This window comes from Mirounga angustirostris, unplaced genomic scaffold (assembly GCF_029215605.1).
Source record: "Mirounga angustirostris isolate CCGP_5_RB_7025 unplaced genomic scaffold, mMirAng1.0.hap1 SCAF_2, whole genome shotgun sequence".
NCBI classification, from domain to species: Eukaryota; Metazoa; Chordata; class Mammalia; order Carnivora; family Phocidae; genus Mirounga; species Mirounga angustirostris.
In genome coordinates this window covers 187,809,301-187,833,695 of record NW_026991710.1, presented here as the reverse complement: position 1 = coordinate 187,833,695, position 24,395 = coordinate 187,809,301, and the positions used below count along the sequence as shown (strand labels likewise).

Sequence of the window (24,395 nt, the reverse complement as noted above, 5' to 3'; positions counted from 1 at the left end):
GGTGGAATAATAATCACCATTGATTGGTCATTTATTATTGTCTACGTGCTTTATTTTTATTAACTCTTTTTTTTTTTAATTGAAAGATAGTAGGCACACAATGTTACATTAGTTTCAGGTGTAGGACAGAGCGATTCAACAAGTCTGTATGCTTTGCCCTGCTCATCACAAAAGCAGCTATAATCTGTCCTCATCCAACACGATTCCCCGGCCATTGACTGAATTCCCTGTGCTGTGCCTCTCATCCCGTATTGGGCCCCTAACTGGAAGCCTGAACCTCCCATCCCCCTCCACCCATTTTGCCCTTCCCCCACCCCCTCCGCTCTGGCAACCACCAGTTTGTAGTCGGTATTCATGGGTCTGTTTCTGCTTTTTGCTTGTTAATTTGTTTGTTTTGATTCCACATAAAGTGAAATCATATAGGATTTTGCTTTCTCTGTCTTATTAACTAATCTTTAAGACAGCTATCCCATTTAGGTATCATTATTTTACCTGTTTTACAAATGAAGAAACTGAGGCACAGAGAAAACAAGTACTTCTCCAAGGATACCTAGTTCAGTAAGAGAAAGAGCTAGAATCTGGGTCCAGACGGTGGGTTTTGTCTTGCCTTGTCTTCTCCTTTTCTCTTTTTCCCTTCCCTTCCTTTCCCTTTGGTCACATTGTCCTCACCAAAATTTCCTTCCAAGACACACACACACCCTCCCAACAATTTAGGGGGGCAGGCGGCCCAGCGGCAACTGGGTTGGCCAGAAGGGGCTACGTCCTCCTTTTCTCTTAAACAACACAACGGAAAAGAGAAACCAGTGTCGCCCAAGACCCTCATGTTTGAGCTTCCTTTGGGCCACACAGGTGGGTTCATTACTTTGTGTGGTTAATGATCTTTCCACAGGGCTTAGGTAAAGGAGAGCGGCTGCCTCCCTTTCTGCCGCGTAGCTAGGCCCCTGCCTCACCCCCGTGTGTGGAGGGACTGCTCTGTAATAACATCTCCTTCGTGTAGCACTTGACTGACCATCAGTCTGCCAACAATGGAAGAGCCCATGGAAAGCAGCTTGACGTGTTGGAGGAACGGGAAAGAGCCAGCGAGGCTGGGGCTGGTTGAACCAGCAGAAGAATGGAAATGGAAGGCGGGACAGGAGGTGAGGTCAGACGGGCTGGCGGCCTCCAGGCCACATGGGGCCTCCTGGGATTTTATTCTGTGCGGACGAGGCATTGAACATCCAGTAAGTCTGGAGCACTGGGTTGGGGGTCTGTAGAATATCCAGAAAAGTTTCAGAGACGGGCCTCACGCTTAGAGAACCTTACCTCTCGTATTAAAAATCTCAGGATGAAGGCTAAAACAGCGAACGGTGATGCATTTCTGGTTTTATTAATTTCTGGCTGGTCATAAAAAATATTTTTATGAATGACCTCACTCTGGCTCAGAGATATTTTCAGTAGAGGTGTGTCAGTTTCATTGTAATAAAGCATTTAGAATGAACTTCTGAGACTCACAGGCTCGCTGCGATAACTGGGAGACTTGGCGGAGATTTATAAATTTTACCCTGAGCACATGTTTATCTCCCGCTTGCATTAAGAGGTAAATTTGCCAGTTATCCCCAAGTTCTTTTTATTTTTTTATTTTTTTAAAGATTTTATTTATTTGAGAGAGAGAATGAGAGAGAGAGCATGAGAGGGGTGAGGGTCAGAGGGAGAAGCAGACTCCCTGCTGAGCAGGGAGCCCGATGCGGGACTCGATCCAGGGACTCCAGGATCATGACCTGAGCCGAAGGCAGTCGCTTAACCAACTGAGCCACCCAGGCGCCCCCCCAAGTTCTTTTTAAAGGAACATAAAACTGAAAGGTGTTTGTCTGTGTCTCTAGTTCCGGAGTGAAAGCACTCAGGTGCTTTGGGGTAAAAATCCAGAGAGGTCGGTTGTATACAAATTACTTGCTACAAATCATTTTAAAGGTTTCATCCTGCTTAAAGTATCTCACACGGTGATGTGTACGAGGGGGGCTTTACCATAGTCCCTTGAAGTTTGGAGATGTACTTGAGTCATTATTCTACTCAGTTCATGCATTTGTGAAGTTTTGAACCCTTCCATTCTGTATTATAGCTGTAGACATAATATAATCGCAGACTTGTTTTTTACTTTTTCTTTTTTAGATTTTATGTATTCTTTTGTCAGAGAAAGAGACAGAGAGAGCGAACGCATAAACAGAGGGAAGTGGCAGGCAGAGAGAGAAGCAGACTCCCCGCTGAGCAGGGAGCCCCCTGCGGAACTTGAACCCAGGACCCTGGGATCATGACCTGAGCTGAAGGCAGACACTTAACCAACTGAGCCGCCCAGGCATCCCTGTTTTTTACTTTTTAAATGAATGATCTGGTTTATCTGAATGAGGAGGTTAAATAGATGTATTGATAAGGTATAAGCTGTGAATATAATCTATTAATATATAAATATTGTATATATGCATACATAGAAATAAATTGATCTTTAAGAAGATCCTATGCCAAGGACTTTTTAATAAACTTTAATCACATTGGCATCAGAGGGTGTTTAAAGCAGCTTTTGATATTTTGGTATCAATAGGTCTTTTTTTTTTTTAGAGAGAGAGAGGGGGAGAGAGAGAAAGCGAGTGTGAGCAGGGTGAGGGTAGGAGCAAAGGGAGAGAGAGAGAATCCCAAGCAGGCTCCATGCCCAGTGCAGAGCCTGGAGTGGGCCTTGATCTCACGACCCTGAGATCATCCGAAATCAGGAGTCAGATGCCTAACTGAGCCACCCAGGCGCCCCACAGTCAATCTCTCTTGATAGAGAACAGTTAATTAGGATGTTGTCAAGGACCAGAACTAGAGGCATCTCTGAAGAATTTGATAAGTGATTAAGGTAAAGAGGATCCATCAGAGTAGTTTTGGGGTAGAGATGAAGGTAAACCCTCCTAGGGGGGCAGAGCCAGCTAATGAGAAGGTCCCCAGGGTGGTGGACACCATGTAGAACAGAGTGGGTCTTACGACGTTCTTATGATGTTAACAATATGAAAGCATACTTCTGTGCTGTCAGTTTTACTTTTAAGACACAAGTAAACACAATAAAACTCCTCTTTTTTTCAATGTCTTGCAAAGGCCCTAAAATATAATTTTCTAAAGTGAGGGCCCCTCTGTCGATGCAAAATGACTTGTCTCTGAAACCAGGATGTCACCTTCTCCTTTCCCAATACCAAACACGTGGGGAGCATATAAAGACTCTCAGTTTGCTGAATGTAGGCTGATTAGTAGTCTGTCCAAAGTAATCATCTTCTCAAGAATCTAGGGGTTCCTGGAGGTCCCTAAAGGCTTACCGATGTCTTCAAAGGGTGCAGTGCGGTCTGGTGGGATTTCATCTTACCACCTGAGATTACTGCTGCCTGTGTCCTCACAGCCCCGGGCGCTGAGGGGATGCTGGCTGGAAGGATAGGAAGCTGCCAGGCTTCTGCTTTGTTCCTTCCTGGAGGAGGTTGCTGTCTCTTAGCATTTTCCTTCGGTGGCTGCCACGCTTCCTCCAAAGCTGTGTCAGGAACCGCCCCCCCCCCCCCCCAACCAACTTTCCCTCCAGGGTGTAAGGCAAGTTTTCCTTTCACACCTTTGCAGCAAAAGATTATGATTACATCTCTGCCTTTCTAAGTAGTTTTCTCTCCCCCAGATTTTTCTGGAAACTAAAGTTCCCTTTAGGTATCCATTTATAGGACAATAGAGCTCAGGGCCTGCTCTTCTAAGGAACTTTATCTTCAGAAATTCCGGGCTCCCCCCCGCCCCATCCCCACCATGCCACCCTTGAAAGTGACCTTCATGAGTCCTAGAGAGGTTTCTGACTCCTTCATGCTGGGAAAGTGGAGGAGAACTGTCTACATATTTGACCCCTTGGAGGGTTGATAGGATTCTCAAGACAAATTTTATTTATCTACAGATATTCCCAGACCTTTGGCTCTTGCCTGTTTCGGTTGTGTTCTGCGCTCGGGAGGGGCATGCAGCTCCAAGCCCCCTGTCAGCGGAGGGGGCTGCACGCCCACCCCAGAGAGCTGTCAGCGTTTGCAGTCACTCCCACACCAATTCTCAGTTCCTTCCCTCTTGGACTTCAGACTGGTGCAGCTGTGCTTTATGCATCAAGTCACAGACCAGCCAGCTTCCCAGCTCAGTTTCCTAATCCTTCCTGCTTGCTTGGCGGTGGCCCGTGGTGGGAGGATGGAGCCGGGAAGAGCTGCTCCTGAGCAGCGGGGGATGGAGCGTGTGTGTGAGGGAGAGGTTGGGAGTGTGGAGGAGGGCACGGGTCCACGGCTGACACGTGCACAGTGCCAGGGGGAAGGCCACCGAAGAGGGGAAGCCAGGGCACAGGGATCACAAGGAAGTGCTGAAGACCGTCTGGTGCAGGTGAGATGCAGGACGGTTTCACATTCGACAGTCTTGCGGTGAATCCTGTCCTCCTCTTGGAAGTCTTCTTGTCCCTGTCAGAGAGGGCGGGATGGGGACCGAGCTCTGTGCATTCTCTCTGCCAGTCTCGCCCAGGCCTGAAGTTGCTCATGGGCTGAAATGTGCGGGCCTGCGGTTAGAGGGCGTTCCCCCCCCCGTGCTGTGGGAAGAGCACTGTCCAGGCTGAACAATTCACCTTGGCCCTTTCCCTTAAATCTCTGCTTCTGGTCAACCAGCCAGACACTTCTGGACTCCTCCTGAGGCAGAAAAGGATGATACAGCTCCATGGGCACTGCCATCCTTCTGGAAAGAAATCCCAACTTTTCAGCTCACTGATTATGTATGCTGCAATCTCCCATTCCCCGTATTCACTCAGATCCTCAAGCCTGCTCCCCCCCAAATGCCCTCCGGCCCCCTAGCTTCTGATGGCCTATCCTTTCCCCATCGTCCTTCTCCTTTGGTCTTGCCCAGCATGGGGAGACTTGGAAAGACTCCTAGCTTTGGAGTTAATACAGAATCTCTGGAGAGATGAACGATTGGTGGTCAGTGGGGGACTTTGTGACCAGCACAATTTGTCTGGGCTGATCACTTCCCTTTCATCGGAGTCTGGTTATTAACTTGTTTAGAAAAGTAAGAAAGAGGCTTTAAGTTAGTAACCGTGAAGTGCTAATGTGGAGGAAAGAAATCAGTACTTCAGAAACCAGGTCTCTGAATGCTCCCAGACAGTGAGGGTTACGCTAGCATCTTCTGCTCTTTCCTGTATCTTTACTGTTTTCCTCTTATGCTGCAGAAGGAGCATTCTAGAACACAATCTCTATGCCATATGCTCCTTCATTTTACTAAATGTTTGCCGGTTCTACTTCAAGAGTTGGTAACTGGGTGGGGAATTGTTCCAAGCACTTTGATACGTTGTCTCATTTAATCCTTATATAGAGGTAGTGCTAACGTTATTTCTGTTTTGTGGAAGAGAAAACTGAGGTTCGGAGAGTAACCTTGCATGAACAAGCAATCTCAAATTCAACCCAGTAATCCGATCCCGAAGTCTGAGCTGTCAACCTTTTTAAAACTGGTTGTCATTTCTTTATTTCTTCTTCTTCTTTTTAATCAGACCATTTTAATTTATTGAACTTTGGCTTTGTCCGGGCATCAATGGAGCTCATAACCAAGCCCATCTTAGCAGAATGTCAGATTACCCTGCAATTATTTCCTAGCTCATGAGTGTGGAGTCAGAATTGATGTCCTCAGCAACTGAGAGAATCTCCAGATTGGCTTCCTGACTCCGGAGTAAGTAGGGACTGTTCCGATGGAGAGAGCCTCGTGGCAGCCCCGGGTCTCACCACTTCCAGTATGACAGTCAGAAAATCTTTTGTGTCTTTGGAGAAGAGACTCACAGAGATTTAGACTACTCTCAGAGACTTGCAAGATTCAGGATGGAAATTTCTGTCTCATCCCCATTTAACTCTGAAGTACGACAGGTGCAGAATGACAGAGCATCGTGAGCTTAATGAAATAGTGAGTAACATCCCAGCTCCACATTTGGGTCTGGTCTTATTAGGATATATCCATACAGCCGTCAGCACAGTGACCCCCAACTGATAAATACATCTAGTTTGTAAACGTTTCCAAATACAAACTGGTATACGTAAAAAATTTCCACGTACAAAATACATACATACATATGCACACACATATATAGTAAGATTAAAACAAAATATGTGCAACCATGATCCAATTTAAGAATAACGTGTTATAGGAACGGCTTATAGCATCTTTGCGCTTTTCTTCCACGGCGTCCTCTTCTCTCTATGCAAGAGATAATGATTATCCTGAAATTTCTGTTACTCTTTCTCTTGGTTTTCTTTTGTAAGTTCACCAGATATGTGTTCATTCCTGTTTTGAACTTCATATGAGTGGAGACATACGGCAAAACTGATGGTCATTTCTGCTGGATGCAGGTTTTGGCTTCGTTCACTATCATTGAGAATTTTACCTCTCTTGTACTTGAATGTTAAACAAAGTAGTCTCATCTGGATTACGATTTGCGAAACGTCCTTAAGCCATACAACAATATCCCACCAAGCAGGTGAAGCAGAGACCTAACGACAGTGGTGTGGTCTTGATATTTAAAATGCAGGGTCAAGCTTTGTGCAATGGCAGTATCGTAGCCAATGAGGTTTATCCGAGGCGCGATTATTGCTAATTAAAATGCAGGGCCAGGGGATAGCCAACACATACCTTTATCGTTAACTTTTGCCTTTTATATGCATATAAATAGACATATAATTATATATTTATCCATATACGTCTAAGTGTATGTATGTTTATATTACATGTAAATATACACTTAACACAAAGTTCTCTCTCATCCTTTTTACCTTGAAATCTTTTTCCAGAATTCATATTGCCACCTCTGTGTTTTGGTTGGTATATCACTGCCACCTTTTTCTTTTTAATCTTTCTGTTTTTGTTGTTGTTGTTTTTTAGAGAGAGAGAGAGAGAGAGAAAGAGCACGCGCGCACACGGTGGGGGAGGGGCAGAAGGAGAGGGAGAGAGAGAATGTGAAGCCGACTCCACGCTGGGTGTGGAACCTGACGCGGGGCTTGATCTCCTGACCCTGAGACCATGACCTCAGTCGAAACCAAGAGTCAGACACTTAACCGACTGAGCCACCCAGGCACCCAAGTCCTCTTGTGAATTTTTTTTTTTAATGTAGGCTCCATGCCCAGCATTTTAATCTTTTCTATCCTTCTGCTTTAGTGTGTGTTTTATAAGCAAGATAGAGTTAACATTTGAATTTTAACTCAAGGTGAAGAGTATTTGTCTTTTAGGTATATTGAGCCATTAACTGTATTGCACTAACTGATAACGTTTGTTCTCGTTTGGAACTTTTCTGATTATCTGGAAGGCCCTACAATATCAGCTTTTTTTTTTTTTTTTTTTTTTATCTGAGAGAGAGAATGGGAGACAGAGAGCATGAGAGGGGGAGGATCAGAGGGAGAAGCAGACTCCCTGCCGAGCAGGGAGCCCGATGCGGGACTCGATCCAGGGACTCCAGGATCATGACCTGAGCCGAAGGCAGTTGCATAACCAACTGAGCCACCCAGGCGCCCCATACAATATCAGCTTTTTATAAATCATTTGCCTTGTGCTGGAGTGGTGCAATGTGACCCTCAAGTGCTCACTCGCCAGTTTTTCAAATGAAAAATTAAGTCCCTTCTTTGGTGTTTTCTTTTTGACCTTGTAACTAGAACAACGGTTTGCAAACCTGATTATTCTATAGATTAGTGAGCCCGGAATTCTCCACCATCACAGAGAGAAAGAAAACCACAGCTGCTACCTTGCATTTCCTGGGAGGGAGCCAGTGTAGACGCGAGTCGGTAAGACAGTGCTGACTCGGACTAGAGGCGGTTGACAATGCTCCCGCTTGACCAGACCTCCGAGCAGGGAAGGGGGTGGAGGGTGCACGGCAGTGGCCCCCATTTATCCTAAAGAGGCTACGTCAGTGTCATTTGGAAACTAGATATTTTGTTTTGTTTTTTTGTTCATACTGTGCAAGTATCTTGGATCCAGTATTCAAAGGCGGAAAAGTGAGGGACGTTGGCATTGTTCTGAGTTCACCTGGCTCACAGAGCAGGCATCGCTCTCTGGCATTTCTGCCAAGAGGTTTCCAGATGTTACAAGCAAGCACCAGCTCTTTGGTCCAGGCCCAGCGTGTGTGGAGTGTCCTGCTCTTCTCTTGGGGGACAGTTTTGGTGGTTGTCACTCTCCTCTGCTGTTGTAAATCTTCCATGTTTTTCATGTGGAAGAGATTGATTTATGTTTGCAACTACTTATGCCAAATCAAGGAATAAAGACAAGAAAGAGACTGGAAGCTTCTTGTCACGGAAGCAAGTCTTCAGCTTGGGGAAGCCCACAAAGACAAGATCAGATGGAATTGGCCGGTGGCGTTAACTCCGTCTGTGTGACTAGTGATAAAAGGTTTCCTGTACAGAAAAGGTTTAATCTGATGATTTTTTCCCCTTCTTTCTTTTAAAAATGAGCATTTATATATCGCTTTGGCGCTATGAAAGAAACGAGGCTCAGAAAACTCCAAAATGTCTTTCCTTTTTTTTTTTTTTTAAAGATTTTATTTGTTTATTTGAGAGAGAGAGTGAGCACAAGCAGGGGGAACAGCAGAGGGAGAAGCAGGCTTCCTTTTGAACAGAGAGCCTGATGCGGGGCTCGATCCCAGGACCCCGGGATCATGACCTGAGCTGAAGGCAGACGCTCAACCAACTGAGCCACCCTGGTGCCCCAAATGTCTTTATTTTCTTAAAATAATACCAGTTTCTTTTGTTCTGAGGTAGGTGACCGCTCCTTCTGAAGTGGCCAGAAGTAAAGCCTGGATTCCTTAAAGTCCAGCTCTATGTAGCTACACTTGTACTGCAAATGGAAAAGCAAATTTAGCCAGCTAATTTTCATGTAATTTGAATAAACTATTTTAAATTTATATGGACTGAAACTGATGATTAGTTGATAAAGTCACATCGTGCATAATACCTTTTAATGTGTCTACACTTTTTTTTTTTAAGATTTTATTTATTTGACAGAGAGAGTGAGAGAGCACAGTAGAGGGAGAGGGAGAAGCAGGTTTCCTGCCAAGCAGGGAGCCTAATGTGGGGCTCGATCCCAGGACCCTGGGATCATGACCTGAGCCGAAGGCAGATGCTTAACCATCTGAGCCACCCAGGCGCCCCTGTCTACACTTTTTATATGACTTTAGATCTGAAAAAAAGGGAAGCTTTGTTGAAATAAGCATTACATTGCTTTCAATGATTCCCCCGCCCTCCACGTTCCTTTAAAATTTCTGGAAATTTATTAGTAGAAGAGGGAGGGATCATTTACATGCTAACAGAATGTGAATTGAAGTTATTTCTAAAGAGCAGTTTGATGTGAATTGGTGAGTTCACATAATTTCAGTGACTGGAAGTTTGCCTCCTCTGTTAGAACATAAATCTGTGTTGGCCAGTCTGAGGGTCAAGAGTATGACCTATTCAGAAAATGCTTCTACTTTCAAGGAGAGGGATTTAGAGTACGTGCAATTGTCAGAGAGACTGTGAGTCCTTTTCTCTAAGCCCTGACCCTGGGTACTCAAAAGTTCTGAGGATTTAAGCATGTGCACTCAAATGAATGAAGTCTTCTGTAATGTTACTAACATATTTAATTTCTTGAGTAGGTGGGTCATTGTGCCAAGTTTGTCCTCATGCCAAACAAGATTATTCAGACATTTCAATTAAGATACTGCCTTCTCAAGTCACAAAAGTTGACATGATCACCATTTATACAATCAGTTTAAAAGAATTGGCATTTGTATTCTACTTGCTTATATTAAGTTTCACTGTGAATGTGTCTTTCCCATTAGATTGTAACTTCTTTGAGTGTGGAGACGGTAAACGTCAGTTTTTATGTCCCAGTCTAATTCTCTGTGTAATGTGGATTTAGAAGTATAACGTAAGTATACTTAGAGGTATAGTTAAATGCTAACCGGCTGCTGGTAGCAATTTCTTAAAGTCCCATTTGATAAAATAGTTAAACAAGGAGGCCATTAAAGAGCCTATGTAATAGGCCTTTGGTAGCCTATGTAAACAGATTAAATCCAGAGTCAACTAGATTTTCTTAAATCTAAGAAAATGGAACTCAAGAACAACCATCGTAACAGCTGAATAAATTTTCCCAAGTAAGGCAAAAATTTAAATTATAACCAATTAAGTAATTTCTTTGTTTTGCTTCCATGTCTTCTCTATAAATACTTCTGCTCTACCAGGAGACCCCCAACCCCTTTTTGGTTTTGGTAGTGCCCAGCTGGAATTGTTTGCTCAAATAAATTTTTAAAAATCTAATGTGTCTCGATTTATCTTTTTATGCATTTTAACAATGGGGAAAAGATGACTCAGGTCTGGTAAGGGCAAGATAAGTCTGATAACCTTAATATATTGCCAATGGTAGTGAAAATTGAAAAAAAAATTTTTTTTGGAAAGCATCTTGTCAGTATGTATCGAAAAGACATCTAAATATTCACATAGTTTGATGTAGGTAATTCTACCTTGAGGGCTATGTCTAAGGTAGTAATCCAAACTATAGAGAGCTATATGTAGGAAGCTATTCATTATACAATTTTTTTTAAAGATTTTATTTATTTATTTGAGAGAGAGAATGAGAGAGAGAGAACACCTGAGAGGGGATAGGGTCAGAGGACGAAGCAGACTCCCTGCCGAGCAGGAAGCCTGATGTGGGACTCGATCCAGGGACTCCAGGATCATGACCTGAGCCGAAGGCAGTCGCTTAACCAACTGAGCCACCCAGGCGCCCATTATACAATTTTTTTAAAGATTTTATTTATTTATTTGAGAGAGAGCGAGAGAGAGAGAGAGCATGAGTAGGGGGGAGGGGCAGAGCGAGAGGGAAAAGCAGACTCCCCGCTGAGCAGGGGACTCAATCCCAGGACCCTGGGACCATGACCTGAGCCGAGGGCAGACACTTAACCAATTGAGCCACCCAGGTGCCCTCATTATACAATTTTTAAGAAAGATCATCCTACTCTTGTTTTAGCTCAGGTTGTGATCTTAGGGTCCTGAGATCAAGGCCAACCCCCCACCCACCGTGAGGCTCTGAGCTCAATTTGGAGTCTGCTTGAGATTTTCTCTCTCCCTTTCCCTCTGCTCCTCCCCCTGCTTGGAGTGCACTTGCTCTCTCTCTCTTTAAATCAATAAAATCTTTAAAAAAAAAGAAGGAAAGATTGTAAGTAACCTAAATATCATGAGTAGAGAGCAAGTTGTAGTTCTACATACTGGATGAATACTATATAACTATTCACATGTCTGTGATGGTTATGGAACCACATGGAAAATGTCTTATGCTACATAGTTTATGTGAAAGTGTGTGTGATATTTCATAGCAATACAAATCAGAACAAAAATCTCAAATCAGGTGCATAGGAAAAAATGGGAAAGATAACAATAAATACCAGGTACTGAATAATGACTATGTTTTGGGCAGAGTGCCAAGTACATATTCTCACTGAATTTTTATACATGGTCTTTGATGCACCCATTTTATGGATGAGGGAACTGAGCTTTGAGAGATTGGATAACCTTGCTCAGCCATGTTAAGTGATGGGCCCAGGTCTGGGCCCAGGTCTGTGGGACCCAAAATTTGTGCTTGAAACTGGTGATTCATAAAGTTGACTGTGCATCGTGGAACTTTAAATAACTAAATGAATTAATAAGTGAATAAATACTGAATGGCTTAACCTCACATCTGCTGGATCAGGATTACCAGCCAGACAGCCAGGAGCCTGTATTTCTAACACACAAGGCAGGTACTGTGGCCAGTCCGTGGCCAGCATTTAGGACCCTCTGCAAATTCCAGTTGCTGTGTAAAAAATACACTGAATATTAATTTGTGAATATTAATAGTGGTTGAATATAGGTAATAAGATTAAGGGTGATTTTGTTTTTTTCCCCTCCATTTTTCAGATTTTCTTCAGGGAGAGATGATGTTTCTTAATAAACACTTAATAAACATTTAATGAGGACACTTAATGAGGACAGTGTTGAATAAAATACTTCATTTAAAGAGTCTCCCTTTTTGGAGAGAGGATATTATATGGTGCTTCTTTTTTTTTTTTAAGATTTTTTTTTTTTTTTCATTTGCGAGAGAGAGAATGAGAGACAGAGAGCATGAGAGGGAGGAGGGTCAGAGGGAGAAGCAGACTCCCTGCCGAGCAGGGAGCCCGATGCGGGACTCGATCCCGGGACTCCAGGATCATGACCTGAGCCGAAGGCAGTCGCCCAACCAACTGAGCCACCCAGGTGCCCCATATGGTGCTTCTTTTTAAAGGTCCATTCCGAGAGTGCATAAGTGAGAAAAATGGAATGCTGTTCAAAAGAGGCATAATTTTACAGGATACTACAAAATATATGATGATTACAGTTAACAGCACATATTAAATTTGTTTGCATTGTAACAGTGCCTTAGAAAATAAAACTAAAAAAGAAAGTAAATAAATTGGATAATTAGACAAAGCCCCAGAGAAACTGGTCTGTTTAGCATTTTGACGAGCAGGAGAGAAGACTGTGATCACGGAATATTTTTGTTGTCAAGCAAAGGGAAAGGGTTCTTTTTCTCATAGTTGGGAGGAAGGGGTGTGAAATGAGATCATAATTTTACAGGAAATAATGGACTTTATTGTTGTGCATCTTTTTTTAATTGTTATGTTAATCCCCATACATTACGTCATTAGTTTTAGATGTTGTGTTCCATGATTCATTGTTTGCATATAACACCCAGTGCTCCATGCAGAAGGTGCCCTCCTTAATACCCACCACCAGGCTAACCCATCCTCCCACCCCCCTCCCCTCCAGAACCCTGTTTGTTTTTCAGAGTCCATCATCTCTCATGGTTCGTCTACCCCTCCGATTTAATGGACTTTATTGTTAACGTGCAACCATGTGATAGTCACGTTGGGGAGGTCAACACAGGGCCTTTTTCATCGGTCCCTGTGACACCGAGAACTAACACTTTGGGTCACCCTGAGGCAGGAATAACAATGAGGAACCTTAAATAAGAGGAAAGCAATGCTGACAAGTTTCAGTTTTTTAGGAGGATGGAGGAAGATGTCAGAACCAGACAAGTCCTTTGTGCATATCCTAAAGAGTATTCAAAAAGTGATATTGATATTTTCGTATTTATTAGGAGACATGAAATGATCAAAGCGTTTGCTTACATGAAGGGGGCCCCCGAGTAGCCTCAGCCTCCAGGGTGTAAGTTCAAGATCTTCACTTTGCAGGTCTGGCCAGTCTTCAGAATTCCTGGGGTGCATTCGGAAGATCATAAATAATTGCATGAGTTTTAAGTCATGTATGGATTCATAAATGTATATTGTAAAGAATAAGTGCATATTGTATATATATATAAATATTTATTTTATTTTAGAGAGAGAGTGCATGCGCGAGCACATGAGTGGGGGTGGGGGGAGCAGAGAAAGAGAGAGAAGCAGACTCCCCACTGAGTGTGGAGCCCGATGTGGGGCTCCATCTCAGGAACCTGAGATCATGGCCTGAGCCAAAATCAAGAGTCAGGTGCTTAACCGAGTGCCATGGATCCCTGAAGTCATGAGAGAAGAAAATGAAGTCTGTCCTGTATTTTCAAGGGAGGAGACCACCATTAGCGCTTTGAAAGGTAGTGAACTGAACCAAAAGAAAAATCCTATTTTGGGGGCTGGATTAGGAAACAGTGGCCTCCAAAACTGCTCAGTAATCCAGGAGACCTCAATCCACTGATTAGGGGGGTTATTCGCCTCCAAACGCATGTGCTAAACAACGGATGGTGCACCTTGCTTTGTAAGCCCTTGAATGCTGAACCCAGGGCCTGTCCTTTGCTGGGTTGTCAGAGGGAAATGTGCTCGCCAGATTTGTGAGTAAAAAGACATAGTAGCTCTATTTGGGGAAAAGCTCTGAATACACAGAAATGGATACTTCGAGGGATAAAGACCCAACATTAGAGTTCATGCCTTTATAGCTGATTTTAAAAATTAAAGCCACCTTTTTATTTTCTTTAATTTTTCTTTCTTTATTTAAAAAAATTGTTTATTTATTTGAGAGAGAGAGAGAGAGACCGAGCAAGGGGAGGGGCGGGGGGAGAGGAAGAGCCCAATGAAGGGCAGGATCCCAGGACCCCCAGATCACGACCCAAGCTGCAACCAAGAGTCGGGTGCTCAACCGACTGAGCCACCCAAGCGTCCATCACCTTTTAATTTGTTTAAAATTTGAGGACATCCTCCAGGCTTCCTGTAAGTAATTTTTAAGAAGTTCAATCACATCCAGTCCGTCTGCTGGGTGAATCCAGGTAATGTACTCTTGGTGGGAAGTCACGCCTGTGAGCTTTTGAGGGGGGACCTTTCCTGATGTTCTTGAGAAGAGGACTAAGAGGAGCTTTGGAAAAGATCTGATTCAGGTGTCAGATAGACTTTACAGATTACTGTGGTGATCTACTTATTTGTATTAAAACAAGCTTTCCCAGGCATGAGCTTATTTCTCTCATTTACATACATTAGCTGGGCTGGTTTTCTCCTTCACTTCGGAGTATGAGAACAAGCAGGACGCTTGGATGACGACTTGACTGTCATTGTCCTTGCAGTGAGCAAGCATCCTCAACAGTCTTTAAAAACATCGCGTGATGAAGAAAAAATATGTATATTTCAAGGTTACTATAAATATTTTTCTTTGAAAATACTATTGCTGTGACATTTTGCATTGATAGGTTTAATTTGGAAACACCCAGTACAATTAAAAGAGAGCGTGAGATTTTTACGTTTACCTAAAGGAGGATGGCTGTGAAATCTTGCCATGGTCAATCACAAGTGGGAAGGTCAACTTCCTCCGTTTTGCTCGCTAGCTTTAGGGTTGTGGTTTTGTTCCTGTGTGAACTGCCTCTGGAAGAGAAGATGTGAAGGTTATGCTCTTAAACAGGGTACAAATAGTCTAGAAAGAGCTTTACAATATAGTTGAGTGGGTGGCTCAGTCGTTGAAGCATCTGCCTTCGGCTCAGGTCATGATCCTGGGGTCCTGGGATCAAGCCCTGCATCGGGCTCCTGGCTTAGCGGGGAGTCTTTGAGGTGTGTTCCAGTTGCACAGTTAATAAAGTCTGAAAACTCCATGTTATTTTTATTTCGTGACTAAAACAGTGTCCAGGAGACTGACATCTGCCTGTCCTTATTATGTCCCTCACTTTCTGTTTTTTACCTTAGTCCCTGTATTAGGGTCCTATCTGGGAAGGAGGTAGATTACGGTCCCTTAACACCTTTTCCTGCCCTGTGTGGAGAGGCTTTGGGGATATGGCGAGCCGTCCACGTTGCTGTCTGGGTTGGGTGGACACAAGGCTTTGTTGGGTGACACACCGGAATGTGGTGTCAAGACCCCTAGGAAGGTGGGGGTTCTCATCCCTGCTTTGAATTTGCCGGCTGTGGGGTCTTGGACGAGTCCCTGTTCTATTGGAGTATTAAAGGAAGTAAAAAAACTCTAAGTGTAGCCATCTGTTCTCTTATCCTTTCCTGTTGGTTTACTTACTTTTGTGGTCTGTCTGCTTGTTTATACCTTAACAGTGTCTCACTGGGTTCTGGGTCTGGCAAAGGATTGAATTCTTCATCCTTGGTTTCAAAGTATGAGGATTGAATGACAAGCTGTCGGTAGAGTAAAATTTGGCTAATTCCAGTTGTGGTTTTTGAGAAGCTCAAGGTAACTACGAAACTAGAAGTTACCAAAAAAAAAAAAAAAAAAAAAAAAAGAAAGAAAAAAGAAAAAAAATGAAACTAAGGAGTTTTTTCCCCCTGCTCCGGGGTCTGCTGATTCCCTGGCCCTCCTTTCATGATGCTAATCCAGTGTAGTGTAACGACTTTATTTTGCCTTTGAATTGTACGCAGAGGCTTGATTAGAGCCCTCCCTTGGCTGGGTGCCCGTGTGCAACCATATGGTACTTCACGGATAATGGCTTCATTTTCGTCTGTGTTGTAATAGGTAGGAACCTGTGCGAGCAGGCAGGAGAGCTTTTATACAAAGTACAAATGAAAGCATTGCACGATATTTGTTCATGCCAGACCACAGCAGACTTAATCTGTCCAGAAATTGTACTTCTCTTCTTACTGGACATCTCACCCATGACTCTGAAGAGAGTTGAGGGTGACCTTGCTTTCAGGGTCAGAGGTCCGAGCTTCAGCCCTTTCTGTGTTCCTGGCTGTGATGTCATAGGTGTTGGGCCGAGGTGGGGTGGGGGCTGCTGAGGGAGGCTGATAGGCAGGGAGGTCAAGATGGTGAGGTCTGGCAGTGCCCGCTCCTAGCTGCTGGATTGTACCAGTCCCCCAGCCCCCCGGGGCTCCTGGCAGACCCCCGTCCAGGCTCTGACTAGGGGGGAAGGGGGCCTCTTGCTCTCTCAGGCTGCCTTCCCCTCCCCAGCTGCCAAGGCACCCCTACTCCTGTCCCTGTCAGGCTTGATGTCACCTTGTCTCAGGGGTCTGTTAGTGAGTAGGCTGGGGGTCTGGGTCACAGAGTTGGAGCTGAGGGTATTAGATCCAGACGGAACCTCAGGATTCATTGTCTCTCAGCCTGCCCTTCGCTCAACAGGGAACAGAAGCGTGGAAAGATCTGATTTGTGTTAGCATCTCACAGCCTGGGTGTCCCGGAGCCAGGGGCGTCCCGGAGCTCTCAGCTTTGCCCTCCAGGACAGGATGCTCCTCAGACTCCCTTCCCTCCCTGTCAGGTTTTCAGGCTCTGGACGAAGGTGTCTTTACCATCCCCGGCTGACAGTGAAATGGCTTTTCCAATATGGGCCCAGGAGGGTCCGTCCCTGTGCCCTTGTGGAGATGGCAGATGCCACCGTGGCTCAGAACAAGGTTGAAAAAAGCTGTTATTTATTGCAGACTCAGAAGTAGCCCATTTATATGTGTTGTTGTATTTAATCTGCATAGGAACCCATTGAGCTGCTGCTTCCTCCACTTTCCAAGAGGCTGAAATTCAGAGAGGGTGAGTGTGTAACCCACTGTCACACGGATAGAGTGGCAGGGTTGAGGCTCTGACCTGCCCGACTCCACAGCCCAGATCTTCCCCTGGGGCCTCCCCCTGCCAGGGGGCACCTCTGCCCCCACACTCCCCTGCTTCCGACCTGGTCTCTTTGGTTCTCCTGGAACCTTCAGATGCTCTTCAGAGCTTCTTCAATCAGTTTTTCTTTCCAATATAAATTTCACCATAATAATCTAGTAAGGGTCTTCTTTTTCTTTTAAGGTTTATTTATTTATTAGAGAGAGAGAGAGAGAGAGGGAACACAAGCAGAGGGAGTGGGAGAGGGAGAAGCAGACTTCCCACGGAGCAGGGAGCCCGATGCGGGGCTCGATCCCAGGACCCTGGGATCATGACCTGAGCCGAAGGCAGACGCTTAACCGACTGAGCCACCTGGACACCCTTGCCCTCTTTCTTTTTAAAATTCTATTATCAGGAGGCTGTGGCTGGCCAGAAGTAGATGCACAAAGCATGTACTCATAGTTCCCAAACCAGAGACAGCAGGGCCTAAAACATTTACTGTCCCTCAAGTGCATCCTGCTTCAGCAGGAATGAAAACTTGCTTGATGAGCAGGCCTTTCAATTCCAGTGACTTCTACAGCTTTGCTGGGGTTTTCCCCATCAGTGCCTCTAGACTGTAAACGCTCCAGGGCAAAGATTTTGGTCTTTGGCACATTTTAACAATCGTAAAGGGTGATGTACACCCTACATTAAAAGAGATGTAACAACAATACAGCCTTGTCCTTTAAACGCAGCCTCTGGTCTCGATCTTTTTCCCAGATATGCAGACGTGTACAGCCATGTACCTTGTAAAATCGGCTACCATGCTTTCCACGAGAAGTGGTTTTTAACAAGATACATTTTGCTGTGTTCTTGCGCACTTGAGAAGTCATGAAGTGTTAAAGTAGTTTGACAGTTTTATGTAATGGTTTTGTTTAGTTCATCTCCTGAACTGTTACCTACTTGAATATAATTTTGAGATTAAAACAATCTTATGATAAATTTAGACTTGCCAGAATAGGAGAATTTATTTGTTTTTTTTAATTTTTAAGAGTTTATTTTATTTATTTGGGGGAGAGAGAGAAAGAGTGAGCATGAGTGGGAGAGCGGGGGGAGGGTGGCGTGGAGAGGGAGAGGCAAGCTCCCTGCTGAGCGGGGAGCCCAGTTCCGGACTCAATCCCAGGACCCCGGGATCATGACCTAAGCTGAAGGCAGATGCTTAACCGACTGAGCCATCCCGGCACCCCCAGAATAGGAGAATTTAAACAGGCATACTGTCATAATAAACTTTATGTTTTTTTTCTGCATCATAAAGCTAATAAAATATTTTTTTATTATTCCCAGTATTTCCCCTATTTTAACATAATTTATTTCTCACCTATGTTCTACTTTAATTTAGACTATTTTATTCATTAGACTATTTTATTTTCCTAGGCGGGGAGGGGGGGCCTTGGGTAGTTTCTTTAGATACATTTCAGTTACATCTAATATGAAACCCACCCCCCCAAGAGAGTTAAATGAGTCTATGGCCATACAACCCTGAACGTGCCCGATCTTGTCTGAAGCTAAGCAGGGTTGGGCCTGGTTAGTACTTGGATGGGAGAGAGTTAAATGGAACCGTCAGTCATCTTGTTAATCTTCAACAGCTTCTCAAATAAACAACCACAGAAATATTATCCTGTGTGATTGTAAAAAAAAAAAAAAAGAAAGAAAGAAACAAATCCTTCTTGACCAACTAGTTAACAAAAACTCCATTTGTTTGACTTGTGGGATAAACTTCAGAGGGAAGCAAAGAGAGCAAAATGTACATATTTTAAAAATAACAGTATTTTAACCAACCGAGCATTTATTTCATGCATATTATGCAATACGCAGATACGAGACACTGTAGGAGAAAAGAAGGCACTATGCATTTGGCCCCGGCTCCTAGGGGCTCCTGGCTTCACCGGGAGAACATGGAATAGTCGACTGGCCCATGGTGAAGAGCCAAGCGTTTTTTGCTGGGCAAGCTCCGTAGGCTCATGGAAGGGCATGGATCGGTAGAGCTAGAGTGTGGTCCTTACCCTGGACCTACTACGTGTGGGATCCCAAGTTGGCTTTCTACCTGGCCTGTACATCCAGGATGCCTTCCATGTCCCTTCATTCCTCATATGGCCTTGGGCCTGTAGACAGGGGGAGAAACGTGGTGGATCATCTTTGGCTCTTAGAGACTAAGGAGGCTGCCATCCAAGTTGAACAGGAGGGTCTGGGATCCCACCAAGGTGTCAGCAGGTCCGTGGTGGATAGTCCGCGGTAGCCGGGACATTCTTTGCTACTTAGTATGCTTCGAAGATCTTGAGCTAATGATTCATGGAGGAGGTGGAGAGGCTGCGGGTGAGAAAGAAAATCTAAGGTGGGAGAAGCAGCTTGCCTAAGGCCTCCAGCCTGGTAGGGAGTAGGGCAGGCCTTGGGGGCACCCAAAAGCCAATTGATCCCTCTCTACCCATGTGAAGCTTGTTCTGGGGCTGGCAGAGGTCAGCCCCCAGCGTCTCCTAGCGTCCATGTGTCAGTGAAATATGCTTGCGCTCGGCATCGAGGCGGCCTTAGAACGGAGGGGAGTCTATATGCCATAGAGGGAAGCTGGTGCAGGTAACCACCTTTGTTTGCAAGTGCGTGGGTTGGAGGATGCCACCCCCTGGCCCCAGGCCTGTAGAGTCCGGAGCACTTGATTCCATTGCTGCTCTTCAAGCGGGGCTTGAGGTCTGAACCTAGGGGCACATTAAGGAGTTTGGAAAATTGGGAGGGATTTTGGGCCTGCCTTTGGTGGAGAGGGAGGCAAGCAGAGGAGTTTAGATTTGACGCCGTAAGCGATGGCAAACTGCTCTGGGTGTGATAAGAGCAGTGTTTGGGGACGATTCGTCTGGCCATAGGAGGGGGTAATGCTGGGGAGAGGGTAGAAGCAGCCACAGGTCAGTTGGGTGGGAGCTGAAAATGGACATCATTTCTCAGTCACTGAACCCTTTGGGTAATCTTTGGCTTCCTCCTCTTCTGTTCCCTGTTTGTCTAACCTGGAAGTTCTCCATTTTTAGTACACAGCAGACTCACCCAGGGAGCATATTAGAAATGCATATTCCTGGGCTCCCCTACCCTCTGGGACTCCAGGAGTGGGACTGGGAATCTGCATTTTTTTTTTTTTTTTGCATCCCAGACGATTCTAGTGCGGTGGAACCAAAGACCACCTTTGAGAAAACTGACCCAGTTGGTCGATGTTAGGTTCTCAGTTTTCGTTCTTATTTTGCTTTTGCATTCAGGCCCTCGGCTGCTCCCTCTGGCCTTGCCCCTCACTGTTCCGCTCAGGGAGCCGGTGCCCATCGGAAGGACTTGCTCACTTAGCCCAGGGCAGGCCTCGGCGTCCGTCTCATTCCTCAGGCTCGGACGCCTCCCTGTCCCCATCAGCGGCCTTGCGGGGCACAGCTCTTCACTCTTCCTGCGAGACCTTCTGTCCTGGCCTCCCCAGCTGAGTAATGGGGGCCTCCCTTCCACTTCTGTGGCCTCTATTATTTATGCTATGTAATTACGATGAAGGGTAAACGACCAGCTTGTCCAAAGAGCAAGGGCTTTGAATCAGGCCGTCTCGTGACCCTGAGCAGGTCACTTCACCCCCCTCAAGTCCACATTTCCTGGCTGCACCACCCGCCCCCACCCATTTTGGGGGCGGGGTGTAAATGAGATGCTGCCCGGGAAGGGACTTCGCTCAGTGCTTAGTACTTAGCATATGTTAGGTAAGTGTTCTTTCACTTGCTTTTCTGGAAGCGTCCTGAATCCCCAGCTGGACCAAAAGACCCTCAAAAGAAAAAGATTGTGCCTTACCTTCCTCTCTAGTCTCAGCGTGGAGCTGACTGCTCAGTACGTAATAGTAATGCAAAAAGTAGTAATAGTAGTGAGAGTGGTAGTCATAGCAAGAGCAAATTTAGAGAGTACTTATGCTCTGCCAGGCTTCACATATAGCGTTACTCTTTTAATCTTCTCAACAAAGGTAGGTGCTAATAATAACTCCAGATAAGGAAGCAGGGACACGGAGTGAGTGAGTAACCTGCTCAAGGTCACTCAGCTGCTAGGTAGCAAAGCCGGTGTGTGAACTCGGAACGTTTGGCTGCCACCTCTGTATTCTTATAGCACTCGAATGAGAAAGAAGCCCATTTTATTAATGGGAAAACTGTTAATCATATACTACAGAAATAGAGGGAATGTTATCCTGAATTCCCATTTATGCAGCCTCAGTGATAATCAGCGCATGGCCCGTCCTGATTCGTCTGTACCACCACCTACCCCTCTGTCTCCACTTTAAATGATCTTGAAGCAAATCCCAGACATCATATGATTTCATTGTAAATACATATATACATATGGCTCTAAAAGATGCCTTTTTTTAGTATAATCGCAATGCCATTATCACACTTAAAAATATTATCAGTTGTTCCTTAATATCAACTATCCAGTTTGTGTTTAAATGTCTGCAATTGGTTGCATTAACTTTTTTTTTTTTTTAGAGAAAGTGGGGGTTAGAGGGAGAGAGGGGGAGAGGCAAAGGGAGAGGGAGAGAGAGAATATTAAGCAGGCTCCACGCCCAGCGAGGAGCCCAATGTGGGACTCCATCTCACGACCTTGAGATCATGACCTGAGCGGAGACCAAGAGCTTAACCGACTGAGCCACCCAGGCGCCCCACATAAACCTTCTTTACAGTTCATTTGTTCAATGAGAATCCAAACAAAGAGCTTATTTTTAGTAATGATTTTTAAAGTGGGGTACCTGAAAACTTGTCCTTCTTGGACTTCATTCAGCACATATTTATCGCATGTCTGCATTTTGCAAAGATATTTCCAAGGAACTGTCAGCTGGCGTGGTAACTGACTGGATTCAGAAAATGGCTGGTGGTATTGGCTTATTTTGCCCCCAAGGTTATAAGCGTGGATGAGTAATGCTAGAGTAGAGCTCTTGACAGAGATAGGGAAGGTGGAAGGAAGAAACAGCCCCAGGAAAATACGATGGGTTTGGCTTGTGGTTAGTATTTAGAATCTAAAGTCATATTCTGTCCTACATGGGTATTTTCTGCATTCCACTCTTCATCTCTCCCTTTGCACTTGATCCTTCTTTTATTGGCGATTGGGAAGTAATTATGTTGGCTTTTTTTCCCTTCCCCTTTAAAAAATTGATAGAAATTTGGGGGATGTGCTAAACAACAGGATCTTTTTGTAAAATTAATAGACGTGGTGGGGTCAATCCATAGACATCAGTGGCATAATCCCAGTGGTGACAGATTTAAGTTTCTAGATATATGCTTTCATTGTTTGGTCTGGCCCTAACATCCTGGAAAATGCCTTGTCAAATGAGCAAGCATTCAGAGAACGGGAAAGATGAAAGTCTATGAAATATTTCTGTTTGCTTTGAAATTACTCATCTTTTTGTTTTGGGGACCTTGCTAACTTCAAAGTACAGTGTTGTGATTTACCTCGAGTTTGACAGGAATTTTTTTCTGTTATTTAACCAAGACCACACTTTAAAAACTCGATGCGGAGTCATACGCATGCTATAAAAATCTGCTGAAACCATACGAGTTTCATCAAGTAGATTTAAGTTGAAACAGGCAAACGAGAGAGCAATTTGACTTTGGTGCCAGCCAGGAGATTAGAACAGCAATTTGCTTATTTCGGCTTTTTCAAATAGCATTTATAAAGTTGACTAATTTCCTCCACAGATATTTTGCCAGCTAGCACCGAGAAACAAGAGATTTTAGAAATAAACTTTTATTATACTTTTTTTTTTCCTGTCTAAAGAGGTGGTATTCAGTCTTTTAAAATCTATTATCTTTTTCTTTGGTTAGAGATCCTCTATTTGATGCATGTCAATCATTTTTCATACTCGTTAGAAGTTATTTTCCAAAGTGCATCATGAAACTACTGGATTTTTTTTTTTTTTTGGTGAGTAGTTTAAGTTAATCTGCTTTGCTTTGAATTTAACTTCATGCATACAGCTTCTGATTTTTGAAATATTACAAATATTAATCTTTATATTCGATATGCTTTTGGACTGCCGCGGGATTGAGTTGTGATAGTAGCAGAGAAGAAAGAGGAGCAAACATGGAAGCACCCTGTTCCCTTCTTGTGAAAACGTTTAGTCCATTATCATCTTATTGCCTTCCTCACTGTGCAGATCTTTCCAACCTCAAGAACCCACCAGTACTACATATAACTAGAAAATTATTTATCGTGAGAAAGTTTCTGCAAGCGAACAGATTATTTATTGTTTCTCATTCTCTTGTGTTTCTGGGTTATAGTATGAGTCACAAGGATAAGTAGCAGTACACATTTTAAATTCTTAATGACATTGGTCTCTGAGCCAACCGGGCTGTGCTCCTCCTGATTCCAACCCTACCGCTGGAGTTTGTGTAATATGAGCCAATAAATTGCGTGTTAATTTTAAGGCATCTTGACTTGGGGTTTCGTTACTTGCAGCCCAAAACACCTAACTAATTCTAATTGTAATGAACTTTATAAGCAGATCTTCTGTGTCCTGTTGAAAATGAAACAGAGCTGTTTTCCTCTGTGGGCCAAGGATCTCATACTCCCAAAGAGTAAGAAGACAAGTGAACAACTATTGAGCACCTGCTGTGTGTCAGCATGGTGCGAGGTGTTTTCATATTTTCTTAGTTAATCCTAGAGATGGGCATGATTGTGCTTGTTTACCTCAGGCTCGGACGCCTCCCTGTCCCCATCAGCGGCCTTGGGGGGCACAGCTCTTCACTCTTCCTGCGAGACCTTCTGTCCTGGCCTCCCCAGCTGAGTAATGGGGGCCTCCCTTCCACTTCTGTGGCCTCTATTATTTATGCTATGTAATTACGATGAAGGGTAAACGACCAGCTTGTCCAAAGAGCAAGGGCTCTTTGTTCATGCAATTATGAGTGATGTGGATGGGATTGGCAAAGTCCTTTTTACTGCTTTTCCCATTATTGCTGGAGTGATGGATTTTTACCTGATTCTGGGCACCATGCCTCAGGGAGGTGATACTCTTCTCAGTGTCTGTGTGAGAAGAACTCACCTCACTCCTATTCTAATATCAGGCATTTTGGGTCACCTGGCGCATTCTTGTTTGCTTTAAGGCCAACTTGTTTTTGTTGCACATGGTAGAAAATTGGGCCAAATAAAACTTCATGTTCTGACTTGAATTAAAAAAAGGCTTTCCTCCCGTTGGCCAAAGGCAAGCAGATGTGGTTTATTAAATTCTCCGTTGGCTGGAGTACATTCTAGATGCACCGAGAGAGGATGACTATGGGTGATGACATTGTTTCCTCAATTCCCCAGGGCTAGAGTGGTAGACTTCGTCCTTTGGGAGAAAGGAAGTTGTCTAGT

At 44.3% G+C, this 24,395-nt stretch overlaps 1 protein-coding gene and 1 pseudogene across 4 annotated transcripts in view; both read left to right on the top strand.

Annotated features, from left to right (window-relative positions):
• The window catches only part of STOX2 (storkhead box 2), a 223,255-nt gene that overhangs the window by 5,562 nt on the left and 193,298 nt on the right, over window positions 1-24,395 (top strand). The gene's annotated exons all lie outside the window — the stretch shown is intronic.
• On the top strand, window positions 6,562-6,693 carry LOC123849026 (U4 spliceosomal RNA; annotated as a pseudogene).